Raw genomic sequence first — 12,442 nt, 5'->3', positions numbered from 1 at the left:
ATCCTAATGATAAAAATTAAAAGCAAGATCAAATTCAATGTTTCTAAATATTTTAATCTCCTAATAAAATCTTCCTATTCTTACCTAAAGTAGCATGAAGATGTAATTATGATGTCATATTATGCAGAAAATAGAGAATAAAGTAAGGTATAAAGTAGTAAAAATATTAGGGAACCTGTTTGATCATTGCATCAAAATAGAGAAGGTCGTTGTTGTAGTTTAATATGATTATTCCGTTTTTCAACTCGGTGCGGTATTTAGCACATATGGTTCTTTGCATTTGCAACTGGCCGTGCTGCGAATCTTGTAATTGCGCATCGAAATCTCGCTATCGTTTCCTCGATCTGGTAACTGTCTCTCAAATTCACGCTCTATCGGTCTGGTTCCGTTTGTGTCCCATCCACTACTAGCATTTCCAGCTCTGCTGCATTAGCAATTTTTCGTACGTAATCGCTAATTCTCCGCAATGTAAACGCTGAGCCTTGGCCTGGAGAGAGTCCTGATTGATGAGTGGGAGACATCTAGGGCTAAACCGCGTCACACCCAATCACTTGTACGCCGGTTGCAATTTTGAATGTATATTTGTTTTCTGTTGATCGTTCCAAGATTTCAACTACGTACCGCCACAGTTACAATCATACCCTCCCCTGCATGGTTCATGAGAGAGTGTCGTCATGGGCTAAACTGCGTGACGGCCTACCCTGCCTAAGCTGGATTATAATTTTTAATGTATATTTCATTCCTTTCAGATATGTTCATGATTTCAACAGCTTACTAAACAATTACACATATACCCTTCCTATAATATAATTGTCCAGACATGATCCATCTGCAAACAAGTTCTTCAATCCCTATTCATTCTGTTGCAAACCCAAATCAAATAGGCACTCAATTAGACTAGTGTGCAACTGTTGTATCCTCAATACCTATCAAACAAAATATCATCAATGGAGACTCCTAATCCATCTGGCTATCTCCGTCTCATTCTTATGATTGTTATAACATGCAGTACTGGTATATATCCCACAGTCCATGCAAACTTTTACAATGATATAGATATAGCATGGGGTTATAACAACGTCAACATTTTCGACAACGACGAGAAATTGCAACTTTCTCTCAATAATGCTTCAGGTATTCTAATGTTATTGTTAGCTTTTTATTGCTTTATGTTTGCGTGATAATATACTATCAAGCATAGAATAACAGCAGATATTTTTTGGGTATTGTTTAATTAGGCTCGGCATTTCAATCCAAAGCACAATTTTTGTTTGGAAGCGTCGATATGTTTATGAAGCTGGTGCCCAAAAATTCTGCTGGAACGGTTACAACATTCTATGTGAGATAAATTTGCGCAATTTATATTCAATAATATTCCAATATTCATGTAAAAGGTTTTTGGGAATTTTTGTAATTTGATAGAGGGAAATTATTGAGAAAAGTCGTTAATTGATAGTAAATTTTGGGAATATTTTAGCATATGATAGGCAAAAATTATGGAGAATAGTGAGAGGATTTTTGGGATCCATTGATTTCACTCAACTCCTATCCATCCGATATAGAAATATTAAATTCATATAAAATTACGTTAAAATTCATAGCTTCTCACTATTATAATGTTCTCTAACGAATGGAGAAAATATGATGCAGTTATCTTCGACAGGCGACAGGCACGACGAAATTGATTTTGAATTTCAAGGAAATGTTTCTGGTCAGCCATATATTCTGAATGCAAACATCTATACAAATGGTTCAGGTAATAGGGACCAAGAATTCTATTTATGGTTCGATCCTACATCAGACTTTCACAATTACTCAATTCTTTGGAACCCACAGCAAATTGTGTAAGCTATCTCTTTCTCTGAACCCGGTTTAATGTTTTCTTCAATTATGATGAATCAATCTCACCTGATATCTTCATTTCAGGGTTTTTGTAGATGGGCTGCCTATCAAAGTTTTTGGGAACAATGAAGACATAGGTGTGCCTTACGCTAACTGGCAAGCGATGAGTGTACTGCAGCATATGGGACGGAGATAGTTGGGCAACTCAGGGTGGACGGGTGAAAATCGATTGGTCTTACGCACCATTTGTGGCTTCGTACATAAATTTCACAACAGAAATATGTGAATGGACAGGCAGTGGCAGCTCCTCCCAGTGTTGGGCTAATAATCCCACTAACTGGTGGAATCAGGCAGGTTATGAGAGCTTTACCTATGCCCAACAAGGAGCTTTACCTATGCCCAACAAGGACAATTACAGTGGGTTCGCAATAATTTTCTAGTTTACGATTACTGCAACGATCCGGCCAGATTCAATAATCAGGTTCTAGTTGAATGCTCCAGACAACCATAAAATAATTCCCAGCGCTTCCATGTGATTGTTGTTGGATTTCATTCCAATAAAGCGTCCTTGTTCGTTGGCTCTTAAAAATACTTATTTGATCTCATTTGCCATCGAAGGCGCTAAATTAAAAGTATTTTCTCTTACCGTTCTTTTTCTCACCATCTGAACGTTTTGAAACACAACGGGATTTATTGTATCTCAGCATATGTCATGCATGTTCGTAAAAAATAAAATGATGATTCTCTCATGGAACATGTTGACAGCATAGTTACCAAATTCAAATTCGGTTCAAATTTGGTTCGATAAGGGAAAAAATTGATTGATTAAGATTTAATACCCAAAAAATTTGAAAACACAACAGGATTTATTGTATGTCAACATATGTCATGTATGTCCGTAAAAGATAAAATGATGATTCTCTCATGGAACATGTTGACACCATAGTTACCAAATTCAAATTCGGTTCGATAAAGGAAAGAATTGATTGATTAAGATTTAATATCTAAAAATTCGAAAATATAAAACTTACAAATTCGTTATATTTTTAAATTAAAAAAAAAAAATCTAGATTTTTACAGTCTAATTATTTTCTTTTAATTATTTATAAATTAAAATAATTATAAATAATATAATTGTATATAATATTATATAAATCTGTTTTTGGAAAAACAAATACATCCAAAAAAATATCATTTTAAAAAAATAAATATCATTTTCAAAAAAAATGAGAACCTCAAATCAAAGCTTTTCTTTATCTCTTAAAAATAAAAATAACGTGAATTTTGATTAATAACTTAAAACCTAAATATCTACCTGTAGATTAGCTCTCTTAGTTAATCCCTTAGAAAGCACATTGTAGAGGAGTTATTTATGTTGTAAATTTTGTTCCTCCTATTAAAGGCTGCAAATCCTATGTTTTTGCCATCTGTTCCCTCTACTGATTGTGGGCATGTCGAGTCTGCAAGGGAATATGGAGATGTGCTCTTTGGTTACGAGACTCTGACTCCATCCATGTCTGTTTTTGCCATCTGTTCCCTCTACTGATTGTGGGCATGTCGAGTCTGCAAGGGAATATGGAGATGTGCTCTTTGGTTACGAGACTCTGACTCCATCCATGTCAGTTTTGTTAGGAATAGAAACTAATTACATTCTGCATTGATCTAATCATATTTTTCACCGAATCGAATCGAATTGCCTAATATTCGAACTTTTCAGCCTGATTCGGTCGAATTTGGTAATGCATTAGTGATTTAAAAATAGAATATTTGGTTAGGATAAGTATTATGTTTATATATAATAATATGCGTAGTTTATTCGAATTCAAGCTTTTGTGATTTACAATTTGTTAATTTATGAAGATTTTTGGAAAAAATCACATTATCAATGTTTGGTCCACCTGTTTCTAACTAGCTAGTGTAATTCATTTTCAGGACAAGATGAAGAGACAGATCTGAGAAGAAGGTTAAATGGTAATATAGGTCATCTTAACCACTAAATTTACTAGGGAGGTCTAAGTGAACCCTATGGATTTGAAAGGTGTTTATGTCATCCTTTGTTCATGTGAGACCTCATACATTGGCGAAAAATGGCGGTGTATTAACCAAAGGATTAAGGAACATGCTGCTCATATCAAGCATGGGAGAACTAACTCCTTTGCTTTAGCGGAACATGCAGCAAAGACCAACCATCATATATGCATTGAGGAGGCTAAGGTCGTCACAAAGATTTCACATTTTCATCACTGCAAGTTTGCTTTACCGGAACATGCAGCGAAGACCAAAGATCATATATGCATTGAGCACACTAAGGTAGTCGCAAAGATCTCTCATTTTCATCACCACAAGTTTAGGGAAGCGATTGAGATTGAGAGGTCTTCTAATAATATTAATAGGGATGACAACGAGAAAATTAGCAGCTGTTGGCCCTCTCCTTTTAGTTTTTCTCCTCTTTGTCTTTGTTTTCTTTTTTCTGTTCTATTCCCTTTTATTCTTCCTTTTAGTAATTTTCCAGAGAAGGGATTAGCCTCTTTGTTTATTTATTTTTTTATTAGTAATCTGATTTATTTATGGCTATTATTATTATTATTATTTAAAAGCACCCCTCACCTTTTATTTTTATACCCTTATTATTAATTTTTATTGGTAATTATTCACTCTTAATATTTATTTATTTATTTTTTTAGCTTTGGCATTTAATTTCTATTATTATTATTATTATTATTAGGAACATCGAGGATGAAAACCAGTGCCCCATGTACAACCACATTAGATCTCAGTGTCACAATCTTTGTTACAACACTGACCTTCCTAGCCTTTTACAATGTCAAAATTATAGTGAGCTCTCGAGGCTTCTCTCCAACCTTTTTGAGCATAGGAATAAAATCTTAAATCAAAATAAATAATTTGTTTCTTTGGCTCTGATAGACCATTGTTTGGTCTCAGTGGACGTTAACCATCATCATCATCATCATCATTATTTTTTATTCATTATCATTGTTTTTATATACATTTATTTATTTATTTATTTTTTAATATCTTTTTTATTTGTTGATTTATTTTGTTTTTTTCAATTAACAATTCATAATACTTGTTATATTTTTCCTAATGAGATATCAAATAAATAATGGAATCAAGAAATTATTTAATTAATTAATTAAATATTAAATATTTAAACCAATTAAATAATTCCTTCCCCTAATCAAATATAACGGTTTGGTTAAGTTATAATAATATATAAATTAATTAATTAATAAACAATATAATTTTCCCTTTGTGGTCAAATTTAGCCATTTCCATCTATCCCTTAGGATGACCTATCTTCTTATTTAACCTTTTTCTTATCCTGACCACGAACCACATGCCTCAACCAAACACTAACAATGTGATTTTTTCAAAAAATCTTCTTAAATTAATAGATATAATTTAATTTGAATTTCATAATATAACTTTAACTAAAATATGATTTTTAAAAATATATTTTTAAATACATAAATAAATTTAACATTTTAAATAAATTATAGAGCACATTAATTTTACAATTTAAATTTTATTTAAATTTTGATAATAACTAAAATATATACACAAATGAAACAACATTCACGGTATGGTCCTTGTCTTCAAAGGTCGTCTTCCATATTCCTGTCGTACGGTCCTCCTCTATTTTTCACATAACAACACTATCACTACGATCTAAAACCGTTTGCGTTTTGAGTGCATATGGCTAGAGAGCAGATGCAAGAAGATATTTTTATCTTTGTCCCACGCCGGATATCAAGTATTTGATAAATGGGTTGACCTTGAATTAACTTGCCTTTGACTAAAAATTAAATAATATTGTAACAATATTATTTTATTTATTTTTTAAAATATTTTAAATAAAAATTAAATAATATTGTAAAATATTAATTTTATTTATTTTTTAAAATATTTTAATTTTATTTACTTAAAAGTTGATTGATTCATTTTATTTTCTTCTTACTTTGCAATGATCTTTTTATTTTGCAATCATGATCACATACAGCCTTCCTTCAATTGAGTTGAACTTGCATGCAGATAAGACCCTTTGTCGTCCCATCATTTTTGCTCTTTCTGGAACACGTGGAAAATAAAACCCACTCTCCTAAAATAAAAACTGTAATCACATGAATTAAAAAGTTTTAACGTAATCAAATGAATTAAAAAGATTGTGGCCCGGTGTTAATTAACATTAATGTTATATTATAACCCAATTTTTTCGAGTCTATAAATTCAATGAAACGATGAATATTATGAATAAATGATTCTTACTTGAAAATAAACAACTTTTTCTGCAATATCTTTATTGTAATTGTTGTAAGAATTATAAGATTGTGAAATCAAATCATTCTCATTTCAATTCTAACGTGTGCCACTCAATTCCATGTGTGAGATCTAGGCTTCTGTGAAACAAAACGATGTTGAGGACTTGACTTTTTTTTATTTGTTTAATTGAGGGTGTGCCAGCTTCTGTGAAACAAAACGATGTTGAGGACTTGACTTTTTTTTATTTGTTTAATTGAGGGTGTGCCACTCAATTCCATTTGTGAGATCTAGGCTTCTCTTAAACAAAATGATGTTGAGAATATGTCGACTTTTTTATTTATTTGTTTAATTGAGGGTCTATATTGATTTTGAGGGGAATATGCAAAACACATGCTTAATCTTCATGCTCATATGGTTAGTCTTCATGCTTATTAATGACTGTAGTGTACTAAATAGTTGTTTGTTGGCATTGACTTTTAATGAATTAAAAAATTAGATTTGTGTTAGGTGTCTTCCCACTCACCAATTTCCTAGGGATTTGAGATTATTCCAATTCTAATAAGTTCCTCTATGATAAGTTTCTCATTATTATTTATAACATTTATTTATATATAAGAACAATTTATTTAGCAAAATGGTCCATTTTACATTAACATGTGTAATTCAATTTTTTTTCTTAATTTAAACTTGACCCATAACATTTGGATTTTCGAAACCTATAAAAAGATACAACTTTTTTCTTATTGCCTAAGGCCTTTCATTTCAACTTAAGATAGATGAAAATCTGTCCGTTTTTTATTTATTTTTTAATTGAGGGCCTAGATTTATTCTCAAGGGAATATGTTCAACATATGGTTAGTTTATTCCTTATCAATGTATTACATGGTTTTCTACGTTGCATTGAATTATAATAAATTAAAAAAAATTAGATTTGTGCCATCCCACCAATTTCCTAGGGATTTGATATTATTCCAATTCTACTAAGTTCCTCCATGATGAGTTCTTCATTATTATTTACAAAATTCATTTATATATAAGAAAATTATATTTAGCGAAATGGTCAATTACTTTTAATAAATTTAAAAAATTATATTCGTGCCACTTGCCTTCCCACCCACCAATTTCCTCGCTATTTGAGATTATTCCAATTCTAATAAGTTCCTCATAAGTTCCTCATTATTATTTATAGCATTAATTTATAATTCGTTTAATTTCTTAAGTTAAAGTTGACCCATAACCTTTTCATACATGGTTAATCAAGGAAATCAGTGCATTAGTGATGAAAAATTGAATATACAAACTATATAGTAACTGGCTCTCCAGGTGAGATAGCTGGAAAATGTACAAACACTCATACACGCCCTATATTTCAATGAGTTAGATGAACCTCGAATAAATAGGCTTTCACAATATCGGGTGGTTTGAACCACTTCCTAACAAATAGGATCTCAATCATATTCTAAAGCAACAAACACTTAAACATACAAAAACTAACTTTCTCCATTAATGCTAACACTCACCCGTAATGGATAAAGGGTTCACTAAAAAACTCAAATGACATACGATGCCTGTTGGTTTCATTCTCAGCTAAGATTACAATGGTAAAAGATAGAGCTTTCATTTTTGTCTTCTTGCAACAGAGCCCATACTTGTTCATTTGTGGATGAAGCTTCATCTTCACTTTATTTGCCATAAGAAAATGATGGAGCTTCGCCTCATTTTCATGTTTCTCCCCCTCCATAGGGACACATGAACTCTTATCCTCTTCTTTGAGTATATACTAATTTTCTTTACATTTGATGTTGTAGGTTCTTAGGATTCTTCAATTGCTTTTTCTTGTCTCCCAATATCTGCACACAAAAAAAAATGTTAGATTTATAAAGAGGACCACATTTCCTTTTATTTTCCTACTCCTTTAGGAGAGATTTCATTTCTCCATCTCTCCCTACTCCATCCCACTCTATTGTCATAGTTATGCCTTCAGCCTCTTCACTTAGTTCTGTTGCTGCAAGCATGTTCTGCATTTGATCCGTATGTGAAGATAGGCCTTCTTTCTCACCAAACAGTGATTCATCAATAAGAATTTTTTTAATTATCAAATTGATCCACTCATCATGAGGTATATAAGTCTAATCAAACTTGATTTTTTCATCTAGAAAGCTTTCAGGTTCTACAATAATGGATGTGTTTTCATCATCACAAGTTTCAGTTATAGACACATATTCATCACCCATCATTTCATCTTCAGTTTTACAATAAAATATGGGATCATTTTCAAGAGCAATATCTTCAACATGATTGTCGTCATTCAACATTGTTTCATTTCTAAAACATCCCATAAGAATTTTACACTAAAAACCTCTCCATATTCATATATTATGCTGAGTATTATGTTATCATCTAATGCAGATGATATAAGACTTAATGTTGATGCATCTCCACTATCATTAATAACATCTTAAACATAATCCAGTAAATTTACCTTCCATAATAATGTTTTCATTTCATTTTCCCATATTTCATAATTCATACTTGAAAACAAATGGTAAATTTAACCATTTAATAATCTCACCAAATTCCAAATCTGCATCTTGATCAGCTACTGGTCCATAAACATCAACGTGAAACACATCACTAAATTCAGCAAAACAATATTTTTCATTTCTCCTTTGATGCTTTCTCCTTATTTTTCTATGAGACTCTTTCAGGTTACTTTGAAGACCCATTTTCTCCCCTATTAGTTTCAGATCTGGAAATCGATCCACCACGCTCACAGCTACACACTTTAGTCTACTCTAGCAGCCACACCAAAGCACCACAATTGAATGTCACGATGCTCTCGGTTCTCTCCACCACCATGATGACAGTGCTATCCAGGCAGTGGAAGACATAGCCTAGCGTCGCCCTAACCTTCTTGTGCTTGTATAAACACATGCGATCAACTCCTGCAATCCTCACGCTCCAGCCACACAGAGATGGGCCACTAGGTCGATCAGAAAATGGGGGATCGCAACAGTAAATTCTATGAACCCATCAAAATTCTATAAGATATTCAACCTCGACACCAGTATGCAACAAAATCTCATCAAATGGGACTGAAACAATGGGATTTTGGTGGAGGGCATTATAAAATGAAATCTCAACACCACACCTGCAATTACAAGTCTACAATCTGCTACTTGTAGCAAATTCTCATAAGTGTGAGCTAACGACACTAGAAATGAACTAGCAAAACAATCGTTGGACACAATTTTCCATATCACAAAATGACTCTGCGAAGAATCACCAGACATTGCGAATGTGGCCAAGGTTGCTTCTACATTGTTGGAAATAATACTGAGAGGGGGGTGAGTCAGTATTATCAGATTAGATAAAACTTTTCAATTTCATACTCAGATTCATACACGCAGCTTAAGTTAAGGATATCAGCGTATATACGTGACTTCGTTAAGGGAAACTAGCATACATGCAATAATCTTATGATTCAGTTAGCTTATCTTCAGTAAATGCATCAGAACATTATTAACCATATTAACAGTAAACAGGTGCAGTATAACAGAACAGATCATCACACATAAGGCACACACATGAACACCATGATATAAGGTAGAAACCCAATGTGGATGAAAACCACCTGCTGCAATTTGTTTCTATCTTCCTTTAATAAGAAACTTCTTTTACAATGTACTGGTGCAGTCCTTTACTAGCACGCAGGCTACAACCTGCAGATGGCTACAACCCTCTTAGCTCTTGTACTAGTTGATCCATTTACTAGTACGTAGGTGCCTTCCTACAGAATGCTCCAACCTTTACTCGTTCTACAGCTGCTCCTGGAAGGGAGCTACAACCCCCTGGCTCTTGTACTGGCTGATATGTTTACTACTAGGTAGGCGCCAGCCTACTGAACTCTACGATCTTCCCAGGACCACGTTTCATATATTTTCATACTGGATCCATAAAACAACCTACATCATCAATCTCTGAATCACCCAATACTGAATCACTGAAACCCTGTCAACAACATAACAATAACGAGATCCAACTTCATCTTCAAATATCATCCATCACATTGTATACGCTACTTGGACAAACCCAACCTGCGTGTATACGCTCTTTTGCCAAAGACAACCTGCGTACAAATATGCAAATCCTGACTTATAATTCCGCAGCTATATCAGACATCAAAACATACCCAGATCATAACAATAAACATGCGTCAATAGATCTAGTCTATCCACAGTCAACCCATATGAAGATAATCATTCCAAGCCTTGAGATCCCGTTCCATAGTTCATCATCCTCCACATGAGTGAAACCATGATTCAGATCACCAACCCATAACCAGCATTTGGATCTCACACTTCATCAGATATTCATTACTCACTCACCCCATTTGGCCTAATGATCTTCTCCTTATATAGGTTTAGGCCTTTCATAATACAACGGTCCAAAACCATAGTAAAATAATACCATCAACTCAATACTAGGGATCAACACGTCTGTCGAGATACTTTGGTCCAAAAACATAGGCTCAAGTACCGAGGACTAACTACAACGGACCAAAAGTAAGCTTTCCGACATGTACGCTCTTTTCCATTCATGAACCTGCATGTATACCCTACTTGGTATATGGCGAACCTGCATATACGCGACTTGGTATATAGCGAACCTGCGTGTATATGCGACTTGGGCATAATGAACCTGCGTATATGAATTTTCTCTTCTTCTTATAGTCTGATCATCAATTCCTTGCTGCTATCCTTCTACACTATGATTTGTCATCAGTGTGATTTGCCATCAAGGACAACACTTGCCTCATAATGCCAACAATCCCCCCCTTTGGACTTGATGGCAAAGCTAACTCGTTACACTTAGAACTTGATCTTCTTGTTCCTTTGAGCTATCCTGCATCCCATGTATTTAGTCACATCTGTAGATTGATCTAGTTATATGTAATTGAGATGTTCTTCTCTGAGAGGGTTGCCATCAAGTACAACACTTGTCTCATAATGCCAACAATCTCCCCCTTTGGACTTGATGGCAACAACACCAAATCACTCTCCCCCTTTGACATCAAGGGCAAAGGGTGGACCAAGATATTCTCTTTCCTTGATAAACATTCTGTTGTCCATACTCCCCCTGAGTACCTGCTGAAATCTCCAAATGTGCTCCCCCTTTGTATATGCCAAAGTGTACCAATCTGTCCATGCCAAGTCTCTGTACTGCTGAAGTGTGCTCTTCCTGACTGAAGGCAAGATCTGCAAAAAGATGTTCTACAAGAAAGAACACAACTCTATACATCATAAGTGACCCTCTAACACCAAAGACTTATACATACATCCTTCACCCAACCAAGTGTGGATCAACCTCCCAACTAAGTGGGGATACTTCAAAAGTTTACATATGACAACCAATTACATTACATCTTCATCCCAGGCATAGTGGGGAAACCAATATAGGCCGTTACATGACCTTGACACCATGAAAGAGATACCGCATAAAAGAGATATATGACATAGAGATGAAATATCAAGACTATGCAAATCATTAATAACTACTATCAGCAGCATCTGTCAATCACTGTATATATCAGCAATCATGTTCTCCTTCTATTCTCCATCTACCTCTGTTCCACCTGAAACCAGCAACAACTGTGAACTAGAACCAAAAGCCAACAGCACATTATTAGATGTTAATCTGCTCCCCCAGAACCTGTGCCATATGGTCTCTGTTAGACCCATATCAGAATCTTCTCATTCTGAGTTTGACCCACTGATTTCCTTCAAATTATCATATACGTTACTGTATCTACATAAATAAGCGTATATACGCGGATAGTCCTTATCCAACTCGCGTACACAAATTTTCGTATCAGCAACCTGTAAATGTCCAGTAGAGAATAAGTCATCAAACTATAACAAGGTATGTCTGCATCAATTCATCCCTTTGACCAGAATTCAGAGTCATTCACATTATATCATGTGTGAAACCACCATAGCCATTTCATCAAGCTCTACATGATCCAAGTATCATTACTTGGGAACATCTGCATCAACCAACATATGTAAGTATCAAACTATCATCATATAGATATGAACTCATCATCATGTCTCCAACAAAGTGACTTTGAGGAGTCATCCATGTATCAACACTATGTATCTTGAGCTCAAACTCTTTTGACAAAACTTCTTGATATCATCAACAACAACAATCCTTATCCCCATGAGTGCCTGCATCATAACTGTATGATCTTTATGCATATGACGACAGAAGCATATGAGTGACTCATCATCAGGTGAGGAAGATGTGTATTCAAGCT

At 34.2% G+C, this 12,442-nt stretch overlaps 1 pseudogene across 1 annotated transcript; it reads left to right on the top strand.

The window, feature by feature from the left end:
* Positions 1 to 815: 815 nt before the first annotated feature.
* LOC149155701 (xyloglucan endotransglucosylase protein 7-like) lies at positions 816 to 2,369 on the top strand (annotated as a pseudogene). Its single transcript, XR_016263479.1, has 4 exons — positions 816 to 1,134; positions 1,239 to 1,339; positions 1,651 to 1,844; positions 1,927 to 2,369. The product of XR_016263479.1 is annotated as a xyloglucan endotransglucosylase protein 7-like (transcript).
* Positions 2,370 to 12,442: the final 10,073 nt, after the last annotated feature.

The sequence above is a fragment of the Pinus tabuliformis genome, chromosome 9 (assembly GCF_031772625.1).
Source record: "Pinus tabuliformis cultivar Carrire ecotype Pingquan chromosome 9, CPIR1, whole genome shotgun sequence".
Taxonomy (NCBI): Eukaryota; Viridiplantae; Streptophyta; class Pinopsida; order Pinales; family Pinaceae; genus Pinus; species Pinus tabuliformis.
Note: the sequence above shows the minus strand (reverse complement) of the source record. Positions and strands in the feature narration are given on the sequence as shown.